Source organism: Lonchura striata, chromosome 1 (genome assembly GCF_046129695.1).
Source record: "Lonchura striata isolate bLonStr1 chromosome 1, bLonStr1.mat, whole genome shotgun sequence".
NCBI lineage: Eukaryota > Metazoa > Chordata > Aves > Passeriformes > Estrildidae > Lonchura > Lonchura striata.
Window position 1 is genome coordinate 103,833,044 of NC_134603.1, and position 18,380 is coordinate 103,851,423.

An 18,380-nucleotide genomic window follows, 5' to 3' on the forward strand; every position below is an offset into this window, starting at 1 on the left:
AATTGGATGACTTGAGAGGAAGCTGCTATGTTATGCAAAACAGAAGGTGAGGTAAATGAACATAAGAAAGCACCTACAGAGTGTAGTCTTTACACTGGTGTGGCAATCTGCATCTAAAACTGGATTTAACAGTGTTTTCCAGCTGAGTGGTGCTGTTATTAGCAGCCTTTGGAATTGGAAGTGCTTCTCATATTATCAGCAGATCCAGAGAATTAACTAGTTGGTGTTTGCTTAACAGCTGTACAGATGACAGAGGGAAATGACAGATAATGTCTCTTTCCTCCACTTTCCCTGATGGATATCCAGTGTTTGGACATTGGGTGTTTTTGTTTGGTTTGGCAGCAGGCTTTAGGGTTAGAGGGGCACTGACTTGCTGTTAGCACTGGGACTGCTAGTCTTGTTTACAGGGACCTGAAAATGTTTGCATCCCAAGCATGAAGCTGGAGTCTGCTTAATGCAGTGTTGAACATCAGCAGCCTGTGTTAGAGGGAACTTGCATACTGGAGTGCAAGAGAGACAGAGAGGAGAGTGGGAAGATGTAACCTGGCACAAGCAGCAGGTAAGTTGGCCTTGAGCACCTGGGCGAATTACTGCGTACTGGCAGTGTCCCCACTATCCTGCAGTATCCCCCTTCCTGTGGTCTCCCACCCTGCAATCCCCTTAAACTTTAGGTACAAAGCAGCCCCTTGAGCTGCCCCTCTCCTCTTCTGCTCCTAATGGCAGAGTGAAAGCAGCTATCATGGCCTTTCCAGTTCAGGTCTTGCTCTGAGTGGGAAGTATCCTGGCTTGGCAGAGAAATGGAGCTGAACTCAGATTCTAAGTACACATACTTTTAATTCTGAATCTAAGCAGTGGAATAGTGTGGATCCTTATTCCTATCCTTACTCATATTTCACTTGCACCAGCAAGGGAATGATAAATTCCATAACTCCATAACCCCCTGTAACACATACACTGGATAATTTTTTTAGCTCTAGGCTTTGCCTGACTCTAATATTAATAACAAATATATGTTCAAGTGAAACCAGGCAATTTATAATTATAGAGACAGATAGTAATAGGACTAGAGTGGTCTTAAACTAAAAGATAAGAGATTTAGATTAGATGCTAGGAATAAATAGTTTTCTCAGAGGGAGGTGAGGCACTGGAAGATGTTACCCAGAAAAGCTGTGGATGCCCCATCCCTGGAAATGTTCAAGGCCAGGCTGGATGGGGTTCTGAGACATCTGGTGTAGCGGAAAGTATCCCTGCCCATGGCGAGGCATATTGGAACTGTATTATCTTTAAGGCCACTCCCAGTCCAAACCATTTTATGATTCTATGATTTTATGATTGTTACTAAATTTTGCCTTTATTTCTATAACAACAACATAGGATGCAGCAAACAAAAATTTGCTGCATCCTAAGTTGTTATAGCTGGATTCTGGTTCCAGCTCTGCTTATAGAGCCCCAAAATGTCTCTGTTCAATTGTGCCAGCCTCATTATTCAGTTGATAGAGTGGCTAAATGAAGCTTTAACCTGGCTTTCCTGATTTCTTTTACGAGTCCATAGAAAAAAAAGACCATGGGAAGGAAAAAACAATTGAAATTCTGACCCAGAATTCTAACTAGGCAAATAGAAACTTAGTTGTTTAAGAAGATGAGATATGTACAGGTTGCTGTTGAGTGAATTAGTGTCTAAATTTATAGCACACAGGTTAATCCTTGGTTATTGCTTCTGTGCCTACTGTTTTAGAGCAGAAAATTTAAAGTACATTCCTATTTAGTAAAAAGTGAAGACAGCCTTACAGGACTCTATAGGACAGCTGAATTTAATATATGAATATGAAGAAATAATGTCTACCTTGCCCTATTTGAACTTATTCTGCCTTTTAGGGTTAGACCAGAAACCTCTGACTCCACAAATCAAAAGAGAGACCACAGAACTGTATATGCAATCAGGAGTGTGTGTGTTAAAAACCAGGGTGCTCTTTGTTGCACTCAGAATAAAGCTCCACTTCAAAAGATGATGTTCTGCTTGTAGGACTGGTAAGCAAATCTGGTGGGACTGTCTCCTCAAGTAAATGCTTGAGTTTCATTGAACTTGAGATGAAGAAGATTCAATTGACAGGGCATTGGTCTTGGACAGGAGTGACAGAGGTTGAGGCTTCCAGATGATCACCTGAGCACTGGTCCTTGCATTGATCCCTCCAGCTACCTCACTGTGAAACAGGGTTAAAAGCATGGAAAATGAATGCATTCAAGGTGTTAGGCCTGTGAGAGGAGACTCATGAGTACTGCAGATAAGCTGGAGTGCTGTGGGCTGAAAAATGCATGTGATTATGTTCCTGGAGACAGGATCTGTCCTGTGCAAAGAGAACAAGACTAAGAACAGGCAGAATAGAAGTGTCTCCCAGTGCGGTGCTTGTTAATATTGGAGTCATGACAGGCACACTGCCAGGTGCCTGCAGTTGACATCATGCTGGGGAAGTAAATAAGATGGCCTGCTCCAGATCTGATTATAGAGTGGTAGCTTCTGCTGCCCCTCTTGTAAAATGACTTGCTTTCCTTGAGAGAAAAATCTCATTCATCCCCACGTGACTTGAGTCGCTTAGGGAGAGCAACATGGAAAGTCACTTCTGCCAATTCACTTATATGTAAATAGTCATGGCTGAGAAATTGATACCAAGAGTTGTTTGGGATCATCAGGTTCTTTTGATGTCTCTGTGTGTTACAAGCACAAGGGAATATCTTCATTTTCTAAAAATAGGGTGCTGTATGCATTTTTAGGTTTTCATTTTATTTTGCATTTTGCCCTTAAACTGCCTTCCCAGTTCTTCCACATCCCACATATTGGCCCATTTTCAAATCACTGTTTAGTTGACAGGGCTAGGAGTAGAGAATTCACTATACAAACTCATCCATTTTAAAGATGCTAGCGGGCAGCTCTAAAAGGTCAGGATACTTAGATTTTTCCTGTCTGATAGCAGTCTAGCTTGAGCCACCTCTGAAACACTGCATCCTGTGCAAACATTTAATTTCTGACAGCCCCTCCAAATGTCTTCTTCCCAATTTTATCTCTTTTCCTGGATTATCACCACTCTCTAACTTTGGCTCCTAGAGTTAGAGATTAAAGGAAAAGAGAAGGATTGCATCCACCTAAGTTGTGTTTGCCCTGTTCCTTCTCATCTGCTATGCCAGGGTCATTGAAAAGGAGTTATCGCCAGGCTCTCCTGGTGAGACCCAGCCAAATCCTTACTTGGAATAAGGTAGCAGTGCTGCATTTGTGTAGTGGAGCAGCAGCACTTCTTTTCAGTTAAAGTTTGAGTTCTCTCCAGCACAGGAGAATTCATTCAAGTCCTTGAATTCAACTGATTTTGGCCTTGCTGAATAAATTTTGCTTTGTAAAGTGAGACCACTAATCCATGCTGTAATAAGATTTCTGGAAACATCCTACCCTGCACATACTTCTGAATGAATGTGATATTGTATACAAGATCACACCAAAACTCAGAAGTACACCATGAATGTTTACTGCGACTTAATTCCTCATTAGTTCTAGTTTTCTATTTTAATGACAATTTTTCCATCCTTTGAAAAACACTCCTCCTTCTGGCTGGATTCCAGTGTAGGAGAGAGATAACTCACTATACCACCATTTAATTTATAACTTTGTCAGTCATTCAGTAATTATTTTATTATTACAGGAATGCAACCCACAAAGAGATTCCCCCCTCTGTCCCCCACCCCCCAGATCAGTTTGTTTGGCCCCAAAGAAAGCCCAGGTGCCAAATTGCCCAACAGACAATTACAAATTATGTTTCCAGCAAGGGCTTCTACAGCTGCACTCTCTGCCTGATGGGTTTTTGTTTGGGGTTTCACCCCCTGCTTCTTGCTTCATCTTCCTTTCCTCTCTTATTATTCAAGTAGCTTCTCTGAGTATTTTTTTGTATTCTGGCAGCTGCAGCCTGAGCACCTTGGAAATAAGTGTCTCAAACCTATCCCTGATCTGTGTTTTTGCTTTAACCATTGTTTATGCAGTAGTCAAAAGAGACAAACAGTGTGAGCACAATCAGCAAGAGCACACTGGAAATTGCTACCTCCTTCTCTCTTCTTCCAGTCAAAAACAACAGTATTTGTAACCAGAGAAAGCCTTATGCAACACACAAGCATCTCAAGTATGGCAAATGGCTTCCAATTGTTCCATGTGTCTAAGTAATTCCTGATCCCCCACTTTTGATATATTTTGTAATTTTTTATTGAAACAATCACTTATTCCTATTCTATTAGTATTTGGATGTTTTGTGTGGACAGTGTCTAGCACACTACAGATACTTTCTCTAGTCAGAAAACTTTGCAGCCTCATTTAAAAATAAGAACACAGGATGAAATTAGGGATGGGATATATGAAATTTCCAGAGTGGAAATAAATGTATTTTTTCTATATGTTTCCAATCAGCAAAAGTGGGTGGGTTGCTGCACTGCAACAAGTTTTTGATGTTCAATGTCTCCTGACTAATTAAAATCTCTCAAAAGGAAGCTCCTCTTCCACTTGGAGCTTTGTTGAGAAGGTATAAATCATGCTGTTGCAGTGACTTTTTTCAAGAAGTTGGATGAACCTTTCCAGTCTGTCTGGAAGACCTCAAAGCACCACTGGATGGACAGCCCAATTTACAAGCTGAGTTCTGGAGCCAGATTTTACAAGAATTGACAGGTAATTTTGCAGTTCTTATTCAGATCCTGAATTGGAGGCAGTTGGATTTTGAGAGAAATGTACTATTTAAGCATGTATTTTGGGATAGGTCTTCTCACCTCCCTGTTTGGAATTTAAAAAAACCTAACCAAAAAAGAAGCAATTAGTCCTTCTATTAATTTCTAAAATCTTAGAATTGAATTCTCTTATTCTTAATTAAATTATATATATATTAAAGCAGTGTCTCCTTATTTTCTAACATGTCCCCTCAATTTGCTCTTCTGCCCCCACCACTTTTGTCTAGAAAAACAAATAAGCATAGACTTTTAAAATTTCCATCATAAGATAGTTTATTGGAGATTTTTTTTTTCTCTTTCAGGTGACTGGATTGCTAGGGTTTCTCTTCTGCTAACACCTGAATTGGTTTTAAATAAATCCTGATGCTTTACACCACAGATGTGATGGCAGTATCACTGGGGTATGATTCAGGATCATGGGCTAAGATCTGTATTTTACTGCTTGTGATTAACCCCATTGTTCCATATGCAGTGCAGTCAAGTCATCAATTTGCTTTCATAAACATGTCTGTCAAAGCTTGGACTTCATGTATGTTACTTAGGATATGGGAAGGAAAATGATCACGGGTCACTGTGGAAAGGCAGGAGAAACATAATCATGAGCACCTTGATATGTGGAGCTGGTACATGAAATCAAGGGAACAAAAACTGGGACATGGGACCTAGGGTTGTATTAGCAGCATAAGAAGACTTTCAGCCTATATTTACAAGAAGGACAAAATAGATTACATACAGATGTATAAAAGAAAGCTGTCTGACAGTTGAGAAATCTCACTTTGCAAACCATTGACTGTCATTCAAGAAAGAACTGCTTATGACCTTATGCTGTCAAAAAATTCTTGGAGCAAAAGTTTGCATGGGAGAGTCTGTAGAGCAGAGGATCAGGACCAGGATTATTCTTTATGGCCCAGATGGATGACAGTGGTAGACTCATTAGGCTGTTCTTTTGAAAAGACACTGAAAAGTCAGTGAAAAGTCAGAGAATTGTCTGCAGTAATATCAGCACAAAGAGTGAAAAACATCACCAAGCCTGCAGACCCTGAAATGAGAAAATGCCAAAAGAAACAGAGATTTTATTACCTCAGCTGTTATCATGAGATCACAATCCTGTTGAGCAGTAAAGCAATGGTGTTTTCTAAAATGAGCTACAAATTAAGTGATCAGAGGAATTTTTTTTCTGTTTTTTTTTTTTATTTTCCTACTTTTTTTTTAAAGCGACTCATTGACCCTTGGTGTCAAATTTTGGGGTTTCTAGTGAGAGGCATATCCACTGGGTCTGATTTTTTTTCAGAATGTGTTAAACACTTCCACTCCTTCCACCAAAGCCATACTTCACATGTGTAAAAGCATCAGAAGTTCTACAGGGATTTCTTCTGGAGCAAATATGCAAACAGCAGTCTGAGGGCTCCAGCTCTTAAAAGTATGGAGAACCTTAAATGGCTGGGATAACTAGGACAGAAAGAGAGACATCTGTTGAGTTGTTGAAAAGACATATGCTCCCAGCACTTCCTTTGTCATGCAGTTTGGAAATCTTTTCTATCTGAGTTTATTGCTAATATTTAATTTAAAACCAAATTTGGATTGTTGACAAAATTATAACTTGTAAATGGACATTTCTCCCCTCGTCCTTCCCAGTCTTGTCTGGGCAGTGCTTATTCTCCCATTTCCTCCTACTGCTGGGCCCAGCTCATGTACCCTGGGTTGTGCTGGAAAAAGGGGGACCTCACCCTGGCTTTGGCCTTATGTGAGAGAAAAGGTTGGCAGGAAAGTGGGAAGCGGTGGTTTTCAAGTTGGTAACATCTTGCTCTTCCTGTTCTCCTTCAGGACTGTAATCACGTTTATATTGGGTGGAAAACGTGACTTTATTTGTGTATGTGTGTTTGTGTATGAACACTTAATGACATTTCAAGGCATCCGACAAAAGCTTAATTCCTTGGATTGGTTTTGTCAAATAATAAAATGACTTGACATAAGTATAATTGAAAGCAGATGTGGAAATATGGACTTTTAGCAGTCATTGTGCCCCTCCCCCCCACCTTTTTTCTCTTAACTCTGTTCATGCCAGAAATATTTTCAATTTTGTTTCTTACTTCCTATCTGCAGAACAAATCCTGGGGAGGACAAGTTCTGAAGCAAAGAACCAACAGGTATTCATTTTGCATTTAAATGTCTCCTTGTAAAATTTCCATATTTTCTGAGTTAATTTTCCATTATGAAGGAAAGTTCCTCTTCCCTCATTCTGAACTCATCTGCTCTGTTATGTAATCATTCCTGTCCACAATGGCTGTTTACTGCTATTGCTTGAATCTGAAATTGTAGGTTATGTGTTGGGCTCAGCTAAGAAAGCAGCCTACATTATGTTTTTACCTTGCCCTCCAGCTGGACTAAGTGCTGGATGGAAGAAATTATAAAGATGCAGAAATGAAATTGGGAAAATTGCACATGGGCAAAAGGTGGAAGGGTTCATTTGCCATGTTTTACATACATAATCTTTATGGCTGTTCCTTGGTCTGAAAGGAATAGGATAAAAGAATCAGTGGTGATCATAGAAACATTGAAAGATTTGGGTTGGAAGTGACCTTGAAAACCATCTAGCTCCAATCCCTATGTTGCAGGGACACCATCCACTAGACTAGGTTGTTCAAAGCCCCATCCAGCTGGGCATTAAACACTTCCAGGAATGAGGCATCTACAACTTCTCTGGACAAACTGTTCCAGTGCCTAACAGTAAAGAATTTCTTCCTAATATCTAATCTGAATTTATCCTTCTTTAGCGTAAAGCCATTACCCTTTTCCCATCACTACATGCCCTTTTGGAAAAGGTCCGTGTCCAACCTTCTTGGAAGTCCCCTTGGAGTAGTGGAAGGCTGCTGTAAGGTCTTCCTAAGCCTCCTCAACAACCACCCCAACTCTCTCAGCTTGTCAGAAGCAAAAGTACTATCAGCTACTTAAATGTCAGCAGTGGCTTTTTCACTGGGACAGCTCTTCCCAATGTATCAAACCAGTCTGACTGGAAAAATTTAGAAAAATTAAAAATTAAAATGGAGTAACAAATATGGCAGTTTAAAGTTAACATTGATTTTCTTGAATCTTCAGCCATGGTATCAGCATTAGCATCATGGCATCATTGTTCACACTGTTTTGGGAAGAAATGAGACTTATAAAAACTATTACCATCTTTGATTTTGACCATTGAGGGAAAAGATATATATAACCAAGAGGACTGAAAGTCTCTAAGTTGTTTATGACTTGAATCTTAGAGACAGTTGTCTCTAAGTTGCATGCAAATTGGTGGTCAGTTAATGGAAAAGCTAGGACAGATGCATTGCATTACTTGCAGTACTAACACAGAAGCTGCCAGCACACAAAATATTGCCATCTGACCTTGTCCCATCCTAGAACTCAAAGTCAGCCCAATGTTCACCAGAACTGAGTGTCAATGCTTTCAGCTGCCCATGAGATTGAGATTTGATGATTCCTTCCTTCAAAGATAAGGTGACTGGTCTATGCGTGAAGAGGACCCTAATCTGCTTTTTAAATTCAGACCATTAGTTTTACTTCTTTGTCTGGGGCAGGGTGGGCCTGGTTTCCAAGGGCACTGAGACGACAGGGCTCCAACTGCAGGCACCAGTAGTTATTGTTTTTGGAAAGTCTCCATTAATAAGCTGTGTTAGTAATACAATGCCAAGTTTAAAAGCAGCAGATAATATCTGAGGTGAGATCCTCGTTTGAATTATGGGAGGTGAAATACATGGGCTGAAGTGCTCAAAAATTAATCTGAGTACAGGAAAGCATCTGAATGTATTCAGAGTTTAAAAAAAAGAGATGGGGAAGGATGGCTGGTGAATCCAGCCAAAAGAGGAACTGCCAGGAATATGTCAGGAGGATAATCTGACAAAAAGAGTTCAGCAGAGGTGTTAGTCCTGCATAAAAGTGATGAAGAGGAGAGTGTAAGTTAAACATTCTGCTCCTTTAGTGTACACTTACATGTGACAGGCACACCTACCACTCCCAAAAAACATCCTTCTATTTCAAGCAGGATTTCGGCATGGAACGAAAATCTAGTATTAGACCAAACACATTGGAAACATTCTTCTAGCCCATCTTTTGCTGCACTGTGAATCTTAGGGCTCCTCTGGGCTGCTGGCCAACCCAAAATAGCAATGCTGAGGAGACATCAGAATTTTGCTGTGTGGGCATCTGTTCTCAGGTGTCTTGAGTTTACCCAGGTTAGCATGCACCTCCTTGCAATGCACTGCACAGCTGAAATGATCAATTTGTGCCATGGAGATAGTGTAAGCTCCAGAAAGCTGAAATCAAATGTGCCTGGTAAGTGTAACCCTGTGCTTAGTTTAGAATACTCATTTCAAGAAAGGAGATCTTCTAATGAGTGTTTGTAATAACTTATAAAAGGTTAATGCTTTATTAAATGACCACTTATTTTTTTAAATTAGTAATAGTAATTTGTTAAATGGTAGAAATAAAAATTTCTGAACTACTGGCTTTATTGCTGCTTATTCAGTCAAATTTCATATTGTACTTTTCAATACCAGTAGTGCTAAAGAGACAGATCTTTTATTAGTTCAGGATACTGCAAGAGGATGTGAGTACTTATAAAGTTAATAATTATGCTTACCTGTGTAACCATCTTGGGGTTGACCTAGAGACACAAAAGTTTAAAGCCCATGTCTCCAATCTATCTTCCAAACATATCAGTAAAACCATCCACTTGTGAAACTCTGATTGCATGATTCAGCTTGCAGCATTATTTCTTTGCAATGGACAAACTTATCAGATTTGTGTGGATAAAATAGAGACTTGTGTAGTATTTATGGCAAGTATGTTTTCCTTTTTGCCATATCAAAATGTCAAGAATGTCCATCAGCTTTTCACATATACACACTGTTCTAAGTTTTGAAAACATAATTAGTGGAGGCATGTAGTCATCAGCTCCATCAGGTTGTTTCATCTTCTGTGGGGTTCTGTGTAGTGTAGACCTTAAGTAAGTTTTCTTCAGAGCATTTGTTAAACATGTAAAAGTCAAGTATGTGACTCTGTTTCCTACACTGGGCTAATTTGGTATCCTAGACTAAATGTATAATGACAAATTGAATGTTGTCTCCTGCTAGGGGGTAAAACAATGTTGGCCACAAGTATTCTTGGTTCTTTGCTGAAGATGGCAAGCTTATGGCTGAAAAGAAAATTCACTGTTGGAAGAATCCTGCAAAGTCAAAACTCTCTGGATCAGGACTCAAGGCTAAGTATGATTTAGCTTGAGTAACAGTGGGGGAAAAAAAAGCCATGAAATGAAACACTAGGTAGGTCTTCTTATGATGTTTACTCTTTTTTTCCTTGCAAATAAGAAGTATAATTGTGTTCCAAAACTATGAATATTGACCCTTGCTTCCTATGTTTGACTACCAAGTCCTCCAAGCTGTCAGTTTTGATCTTACTTTTGAAGGAAGATTTCAGAACTCCTTATGAAATGTGTTTGTGTTATTTCCATTTGTAACTCCAGGTCTAGAGACTTTCACCCCAGAGTTACTCTTCTCTCCTAATCCTCCCCCACACTTGCTTTTTCCAGGCCTTTCCATCTCTGTTACACTACAATTCATGCTTCTATATAGAGGTACATACTGTGGGTGCTCATTCTAGTACTTGTCTCCCACTGTCTCTTCCTGTGAAGGCCTTCATTTGTGTCTCTTCCCTTCCACATCCTTCCTCCCATTATTTGGGAAAGTATTTGTTGGGGCACTGCATAATAAGCTCTATTGGAAAGATGGGATGGAAAGAGATGAGGGAGTGATGCTGTTATTTCAGAAAGCATTAATGAATGTTGTCAGCCAAACCTTTGACCTGAGAGGGAGTGGTGGAAGCACAAAGCAGATGACGAAGGTTCTTTGTGTTCCCCATTAATGTTGTGCTGGTTTTCCTTGGCTGGGAGCATCTGGAATAGTCTCTAATGTTTCTAATTGAGTAAATGCAGCATTCCCACACTGTCATGTGACAGACAGACAGACAGACAAACCTATAAAGAAATGCCATAAATTTGAGTGTGTGGGTTCACAAGACTGGTCAATTATTCACAATTAGAAAAATAAGGTTACATAAATGGTCAAGATTTTTTGGGAGTGACTAATTGTTTTAGATGTCTTATGCTTTGGATGATCCATTAAAACTACCTTAAAAGGGCTGGTGCTTTGGCAAAAAAGTTTCCATAATTAAAACCGAGAGTCCTTACAGATATGATGCACAACAAGAAAACCCAGAGGTTATCAAAATCAGTTTTCCTCTAAAAGTGTTGACAACAAAGTTATGCATAAGGACATTGTTTTCTGGTTTATATCAGTCTGTGAATCTTCTTCACATGTTTGTATACAGCCTTACAAATAAATGTTAACAGTATGTTTTATAAGTGATGTTGTATGTGAAAGCACTTTACTAGAAGCAGACACAGTTGTAATGGTCTGAAAGGTTGGGAAAGGAAGCTTAGAAGGAGCTCATCTGTTAGGTCTCGAATACAGAGCTGTTTACTCCCCACACACAAAGTATTTTAAGAGGGAATGGGGCATTGCTGGTGTCTGAAGCATGGGAAAAGCTGGGTGGCGCAGGCCCTAGCAGGCCTTTTTTAGGGTCGCTATAGAACGAGGGTTGCCTGGGCTAGCAGGATTTCTGTGGGCACAGCCACAAACTGGTCACTTGCAGCACCCTGGGAAGAGGCTGAAGAAAAGCAGCCGAAAGGTCACACAATCCATCCAGCTAAACAGTCCTGGTGGGTGGCAGTCTGAAATAATTCCTGAGCTATTAATTAGGAAGATGCTCTTCCAGGTTCCGGCTGAAGTCATAAGACATGCCGAGGCAAGGAGCCAAAAGATCAAAAGGACACTAAATATTTTTTTTTTTTTAAACCATTCTGTGGAGAGAGAGAGGAGAGAGCTGCCCGGGTCTGGTTCACACAGGACGTGCTGATGGGGCTGGGCTTTGGTCTAGGATGTGAGGAAGCAGAGTCTGCCTGGCTCTGTTCTCCTTGGTTTGCACTTAATGCAAACCTGTGGATTCTTTTTTTGTTTGTTTGTTTGCTTTTTAATCTTTTTTCTTTATCTTTTGTCTTCTTTTATAAAACTTTTTTGCTGGTAGTATTTTTTGCTCTCAGTGTTAGGGTAGACCCAGTATCTTGATTTGAAAAGGCCATGTGATTACCTGTGTTAGCCATTTGTTGCAAAGCCTTGAGAAGTTTTGCCAGTGCTGATTCCAAGCAAATTCCTAGTTAGATATACATAAGCCCACCACATTTTTACTTGAGACTCACCTTTAATACCATGTGAAATATTGAGTTAATCCAAGAAAAACAAAGCAGTGATGCCCAGCTCCAAAGGACAGGGAAGGATCTATGTTGTTTATTTGGGAACATGGGCCAGGTCAAATCCGTGTTTCTTAAAATAAGTTGTTAATGAATAGCACAACCCAGAAAACCTTGCTTACCACAGGCTTATCTTTCTTGCTCTTCTCATTTCCATGAGTTTATTCTTTGTGTCCTCTAATGTATGGTAAGGGTATATGCTGCAACCTTTCCCATATGGACTCCACATGCCAGTTTTCACTCATCTCACACCCACTATTCTGTCATACCTGTCTGAAAATGAACAAGGAAGTTGAAATTCATTGGGAGGAAAATGATATGGAAAAATGACTGTTTGACAATCTTGAATCCTTATTACCAAGGGAACTTTGCTAAACAGGGTAAGTATGGGAAACTGAAAGCAGCATGGAATTGATTTTTGCAGCAGCAGCCTGGTAGGAAGGACACCAAAGCATCTAAACTTGCCCTGTGTACAGTGGATTTGTTTCTTTTTTTCCCCACTTCAAAAAGAAAGGTAGGTATTGAATGTGGAAGTAGAAGTTATTCACTTCTTGCAGGGAAAAAGAAAGCCAACATTTTGCAACCCAAACAGGAAACATGACTGTAGGTCCTGATCGTACAAAATTTTTCTTCTTCTGCCATTCCTCTTGTGGTTGCACAAGGGAAACCTCCTTTTGGTGGAATGTTTTGGTAGGTTCCAAACTGAATCCAGTGAGGATTCTGTTGCAATTTTAAACTTGGAGCAGCTGTCATCCCTCCTTAATACATCAGTGACATTTTGATAGAGCAAGTTCTCAGAACTTTGGTGGAACTCACATAGTCATATAATGTGAGACAATTCTTTTCTTTAACTGTCTTTTGTTTTTATTAAATGTCATCACATTTTTTTCAAATAGCATTGAAGAAGGGAGAGGTCATAACAATAGATTGTGGTATGCCTCACCTGAAATTTTGGTGCCTATTTCTGACTGTATATGCATTATACAAATATTGAAGAAAATAACCCTTTATAATAAAATATTATTGAAAGATCCATTAAAACCCTTTTCCCCCCATGCACTTTAAGAGGGAAACACAAAAAAAAAATCAGACCTGCCAATTGTTTAATGACATTTCTGCTAGTGAAAAGGTACTTTTTTAGGTCCAGTAGAAACTAGTCTGTTTACATTTCAAAACGGCCTGAAGGCCTTAGAAGTGCATGACTTCTTGTAAATATGATTCAGATAAATTAAATTTGAGCTTCTAAGTGACTCTGAGATTTGGTAAATACCACTGGTTACTTTTTATGATGGGTAATGGTATAATATTCCTATAATGGACCAAGTAATCTAGGATGGCATTAACTTTCATTGAATGTAAACTTTTATTCAGATTCAAAGGAGTAGCAAGAATCTTTCCCCTACAGTACATTTTTTACATTTCCACTGAACTTTCTGGAATTGTACATGTAAGTGAAGTTGATTATATGTCTAATGCAGGATCTGTAGAACACCAGAAAAAAAGGTCACAGTAGCAAGTCATCTATCTTCTCAATAATTGAAAGATGTGCAACTAATCCTCTTAACACAAAATCTCATTTTGATAATTGATTTATCCACAGCCTCTATCAGAAATATCCTAAAATTAATTTATTAAAAAATTGATTCAACCATAGTTTTCTTCATATAACTAAAACCACCATTCCTGTTCGGTGTTTGAAGCTATTATAATTATGCTTTATTTCTCTAAGCAAGGAGTCTAAATTGGGCTCCAGGAAATTTCTTCTACCTATGACGCTTAGCTGATAATATTTCCCTTATAAATTAATCATATTTTCCTATTGTTTCAGTTCATTTAAAAATGAAATTTGTCAAAATCAGAGGCAGGTGTACACCCTTGATTGAGGTGAGGGAGAGCTTGTTATTGATTTTCCACTCTCCATACAAATACTGTCTTATAAGATGGCTGAGTGTGAGAAATTTATAGCAATCCTCTGCAAAATGATAAAACTTGGCACAATAGAGGGACTTTGTAGTTCCTGAGATAGCAAAGAGGAGCAGCCCTTCCTTTTCCACTATTCAAACTCCTGATAGCTGTGCATTTATAACATATTAACAAAAACATTCCCTCCCACAGCAATAACAAATTGCAGAGTGTCTACCAAAGCTTAAAGGATGGCACTCAAAAAGTGACAGGGAAAAAAAACCACATTTGGAGTAATTTTGTTTCACAGGTGTGGACTTGAGCACATTTTCCCTGTAGTTTCTAGGCTTATGTACAGTAGCTTTTTATAAAGATTAAACTTGATCCTTATTGACAGCTATAAGACTGAAAAATATATTGGAGCAGTATATAAATCTGTACAAATGCTGGAGATATAGCAATAGAAAAAAAAATTTTCTCACAGCAGCAGTGAAGAGGAAATATGTATTTTAAACTAAAAGTTTAATCTTGAGGGCAAGTTATTCATGGTGCTGTCACATGAGGCATTGACAGAAATAAGTGCCAACCTGGAATTACTTGGTGAGAAATATCACATGACCTTCATGGAAACTGCAAGTCTAAATCACAGAATGGATGAAACTTTGTCAAATACAGGCTGGATAGTGGTAACCATGCAGTGCAAATCCCACACGAAGTACACCCTTGTGACCTAAGGTGAGATTACCATTTAGAGTTTCAATGCAACCCTGAAAGCATAGATGGCTTAGATAGATATTTGTATTCCTATGGGCTGGAGCAGACTGTGAGCTTCCAATCTTTAATTTGTCTTGAGCTGCAATGTGTCCAAAACACAGCTGTGCAGACTATCAGTGTCATGCAGGGATTCTCTAGTGATTGTTTCTTTGCCAACTGAAGACCTTCATAAAGGTTTTGGGCTGCATAATGGGTCACAAGGTCAGAGCTCTGTCACTGACATTGATAATATAAGGCTTGGCCCTGCCATGGATTCCTTGCCTGCTTGGGGTTTAAGAGGGAAAAAATACTCCATGGGGGTTATTTCTACAGCTAAAACCTGCTGTTTCATTTTTCTGTGGTCTTTTTTCCTCTGCCTGGCCCTGATGTGGCAATATTCTTGGTGCTTGGGAAGATTAAGCCACATTACTGTGTGATTTTTAGTGGAGTGACCCATACAGGTATATCTGAGAGCAGATTTTGGTATTCTGTGTGCCAGCTTTGTTGACAAAGCAGCCACAGCTACCAGCTCCTTAGATTCTGGGCTCTCAGTGCAAGCTAGGCTGCCTTCTCCCACTGAAGGGTAAGGCTAGCCGTTGCATGATAAAAGCCAAGTGACAAGAATACCTCTCCCACTTATTTATAGCTTTTTGCACTGCAATCTCCCAGATATATGAAGGAAAACATTTATCTCCCTGAATCTTTCTTAAAAGGAAAAAAAATATTTCCTTGGCACCATTTCTGTCTTTTCCTCTGAACTTTAGTTTCTCATATGCCTTTATACCCAACATCTGTTTGCTGGATCTGATTGTGAGCACACACTGGATGCCTCATTATGGATAGATTGTAATCTCTCGGTACATAAATTAATCATTTTACCAGTCTGCCTTTGCTGTCAACTTTTTATGTTGGTGGCCTTTGAGATTTTATTGCATACTCTGTTGATGAAAGAGAGACAGATTTGCATTAGAAATTATAAACTCTGGAGCCAAGGGGAGGGACAAAGTATGTTTAAAGAGGCTATTTCAAAGTCCTCCAGGAGAGAGGACAAGACAAACAGGTGAACTGAACCTCTTCTGTCCCAGAGTCTGGTGGCAGTGAGCAGATAGTATTTTGAAGAAAAGATAAGGCAAGTGAAGTGTTTCCTTACATCCCTCTTGCTTCTGGCAAATTTTAGGAATGAGCTGAAGAATGTTCCCAAACCATTGTATTTAATAGCTAATGACTTTTGGTTAAGGAAATGTGATCCTCCCTTTGGTCAGTAATATGTGCTGAATAGTGTCTTCAGATCCCTGCCAGCCATGTCTTCCATGAACCTTTGAAGATCTGTGGAAACTTGTTTGGCTTATTTTTCAGTTTCTCATTTTTCAGATCCACAGAGCTGCTCCAGCTGAGGCCATCTAAGGATGTGACCTTAGGGTTCATGGCTGCGTTCGTGTGCTCTCTGCCATGGCTGTGGTAGCATTTTGCCACTCTCCTCACTGTGAGTAGTTGAGTAACATAAAGAGTCTCTCTGTCTGACCGGCAAAATAAAAAGAAGCAGGAAGGGAAGGCTGTTTCTTCTTTCTGCATGGCCTTTGGGACTGAAAAGGCTTTTCATTAGTCGTTAGGTGTGTATATATATGTCTGTATATTTGAGGAATAATTTTCCAAAATTTTACAGTCTCATAAACACACTGGGTTTCATCTTTTAAAAGCATGGTTCTGGTACATGATAGGAAAAAAAGAGCTTTTGTTCTGAAAGAGTTTTCTCAGTCATAAACCATGCATTTAGCTACTGAACTTGCCCACATTTTGTTACTGTTCTCCCTCCAAGTATACAATACAGTGTCAGATTAGACATTCTACAGTGTATTACAAGTCTTCCTTTTAGTTTCACATAAACAAAACTGATAAATATTGTCAATCAGAGTTACTATTTTTTAACTGCATAAGATGAAGCTGTGGTCATGAGCAGTGTAAGCCCAGGCACTTTTGTAGCTCCCTTTGCTGACACTAAAGTGCTTGTAATTTTCTTATTAATTTCTTTGAACTATTGAAGGAATGTGCTGCAATGCTTTATTCCTGATGACAGATATACAAGTCTATATGCCTGAGTTTTGGCTCAGAATTGTCCAGATAGATGTTTGTCCTTTTATTCATGTGCTATTGATGATTCAAGGGTTAGATAAATTTACTGTAGTGGGAGGAATTGGCAGAAGTAATACTTGTATAAACATGATCCTTTTAGTTTTTTAAAAAAAACATGCCACTAAATCACTTTGCTCCCAGTTGCACACACCCAGAAGTTCTTTCTCATCCCCTGGGACAAGATTTGGTAAGTCCTTTCTGGTCATGATTTGCTTTCAGAGGATAATTTAAAATGTAGATAATTATTGTATTTTGCTAGGAAATGGGTTAGCAAACTAAATGAAACAGTATATTTTCATCCTGCTTCTTGGTGTCAAGGAATGTAATAGATATACAACGATATTGGCTTTGGTTTAATCTCTGTTTAGGTGGTCAATAGATCACTTGTTAGCAGTTGTAAGTAGCTGGTAAGTAGTGTATGTCGATGTACATCCTTGCAAAGTTGGTAAACCCATATGCAATAGTTGCCTTTTATTGACACTAAGGCTGCTGATTCATTTCCAGATGCAGTTCCCTGCCTGGGAGGTTTTATGCAGTACAACAGAAAAACCTTAATTGTAGTATTTTTTTGTTTTTGTGTGTTTTCAATCTAGTTGCCCACTGATTTGGAAACTTCCTTCTGTGAATTGTGCTTAATTGTGTTACTATAGCATCAAGTTTTCATGGCAGAGACAGAATTACTGCTTAATGCAGCATTTCTTAGTGGTCCCCAAATTCAGATCCAACTTGAACATAAAATGAAAGAAATCATGCCTTTTGCTGTCTAAGAATGACCCTGTAGGTTACTTGCTGGATTTTTTTGATTCAGTGAATGCTTGACTTGTAGCTTATGTCCTACTATGAAAACGTTTGTAGGCCCACATGATAATGATTTTTCATAAAAGAGAAATGTTCAGTTGGCCATTTACATAAGTTTTTAGTTTCTGTTGGTATGACAAAAGTAAAAGATACTAAATAGAGATCCCAAATACAGAGCTGGAAGCAAAATTTTAAGAACTATTTAAAATGTGTACACCTAAATGCTACTTTGTATAGTTTTAGGTGTCTGTGGAAGAACATGAAGTTGGTTTTTGTGTGGGTACTTGCATATTTAGCTATGCAGATGTTTATGTGTGTCTATACATGGATGTACAACATCTGATATATGACATGAAGGAGCATACAAAATATGAGAAAATAGTAATGCTTTGATTGAACTCAAGCTATTTTTTACACTTTCCTGCTGGAAAGGCAATACCATTAGTGGTGTCCTGAGAACATGCTTGCCACTTTCTTCAATACATCTTTATCAATCTTCACATGACTGAAGAGATCTTGAGGCTCAGCTATCTCAGGACATATCAGAAGATTGCACTGTTGAAATAATGGTTCATTGGAGTGATGGCCACTGTAAGCCAAAGCAGCAATCCCAAAGAATCAGCAAGAATTATTTGGCATTTCTCAGTATGGGGTGTTCTGTTCCCTTAGGCTCAATGATTATATTTGG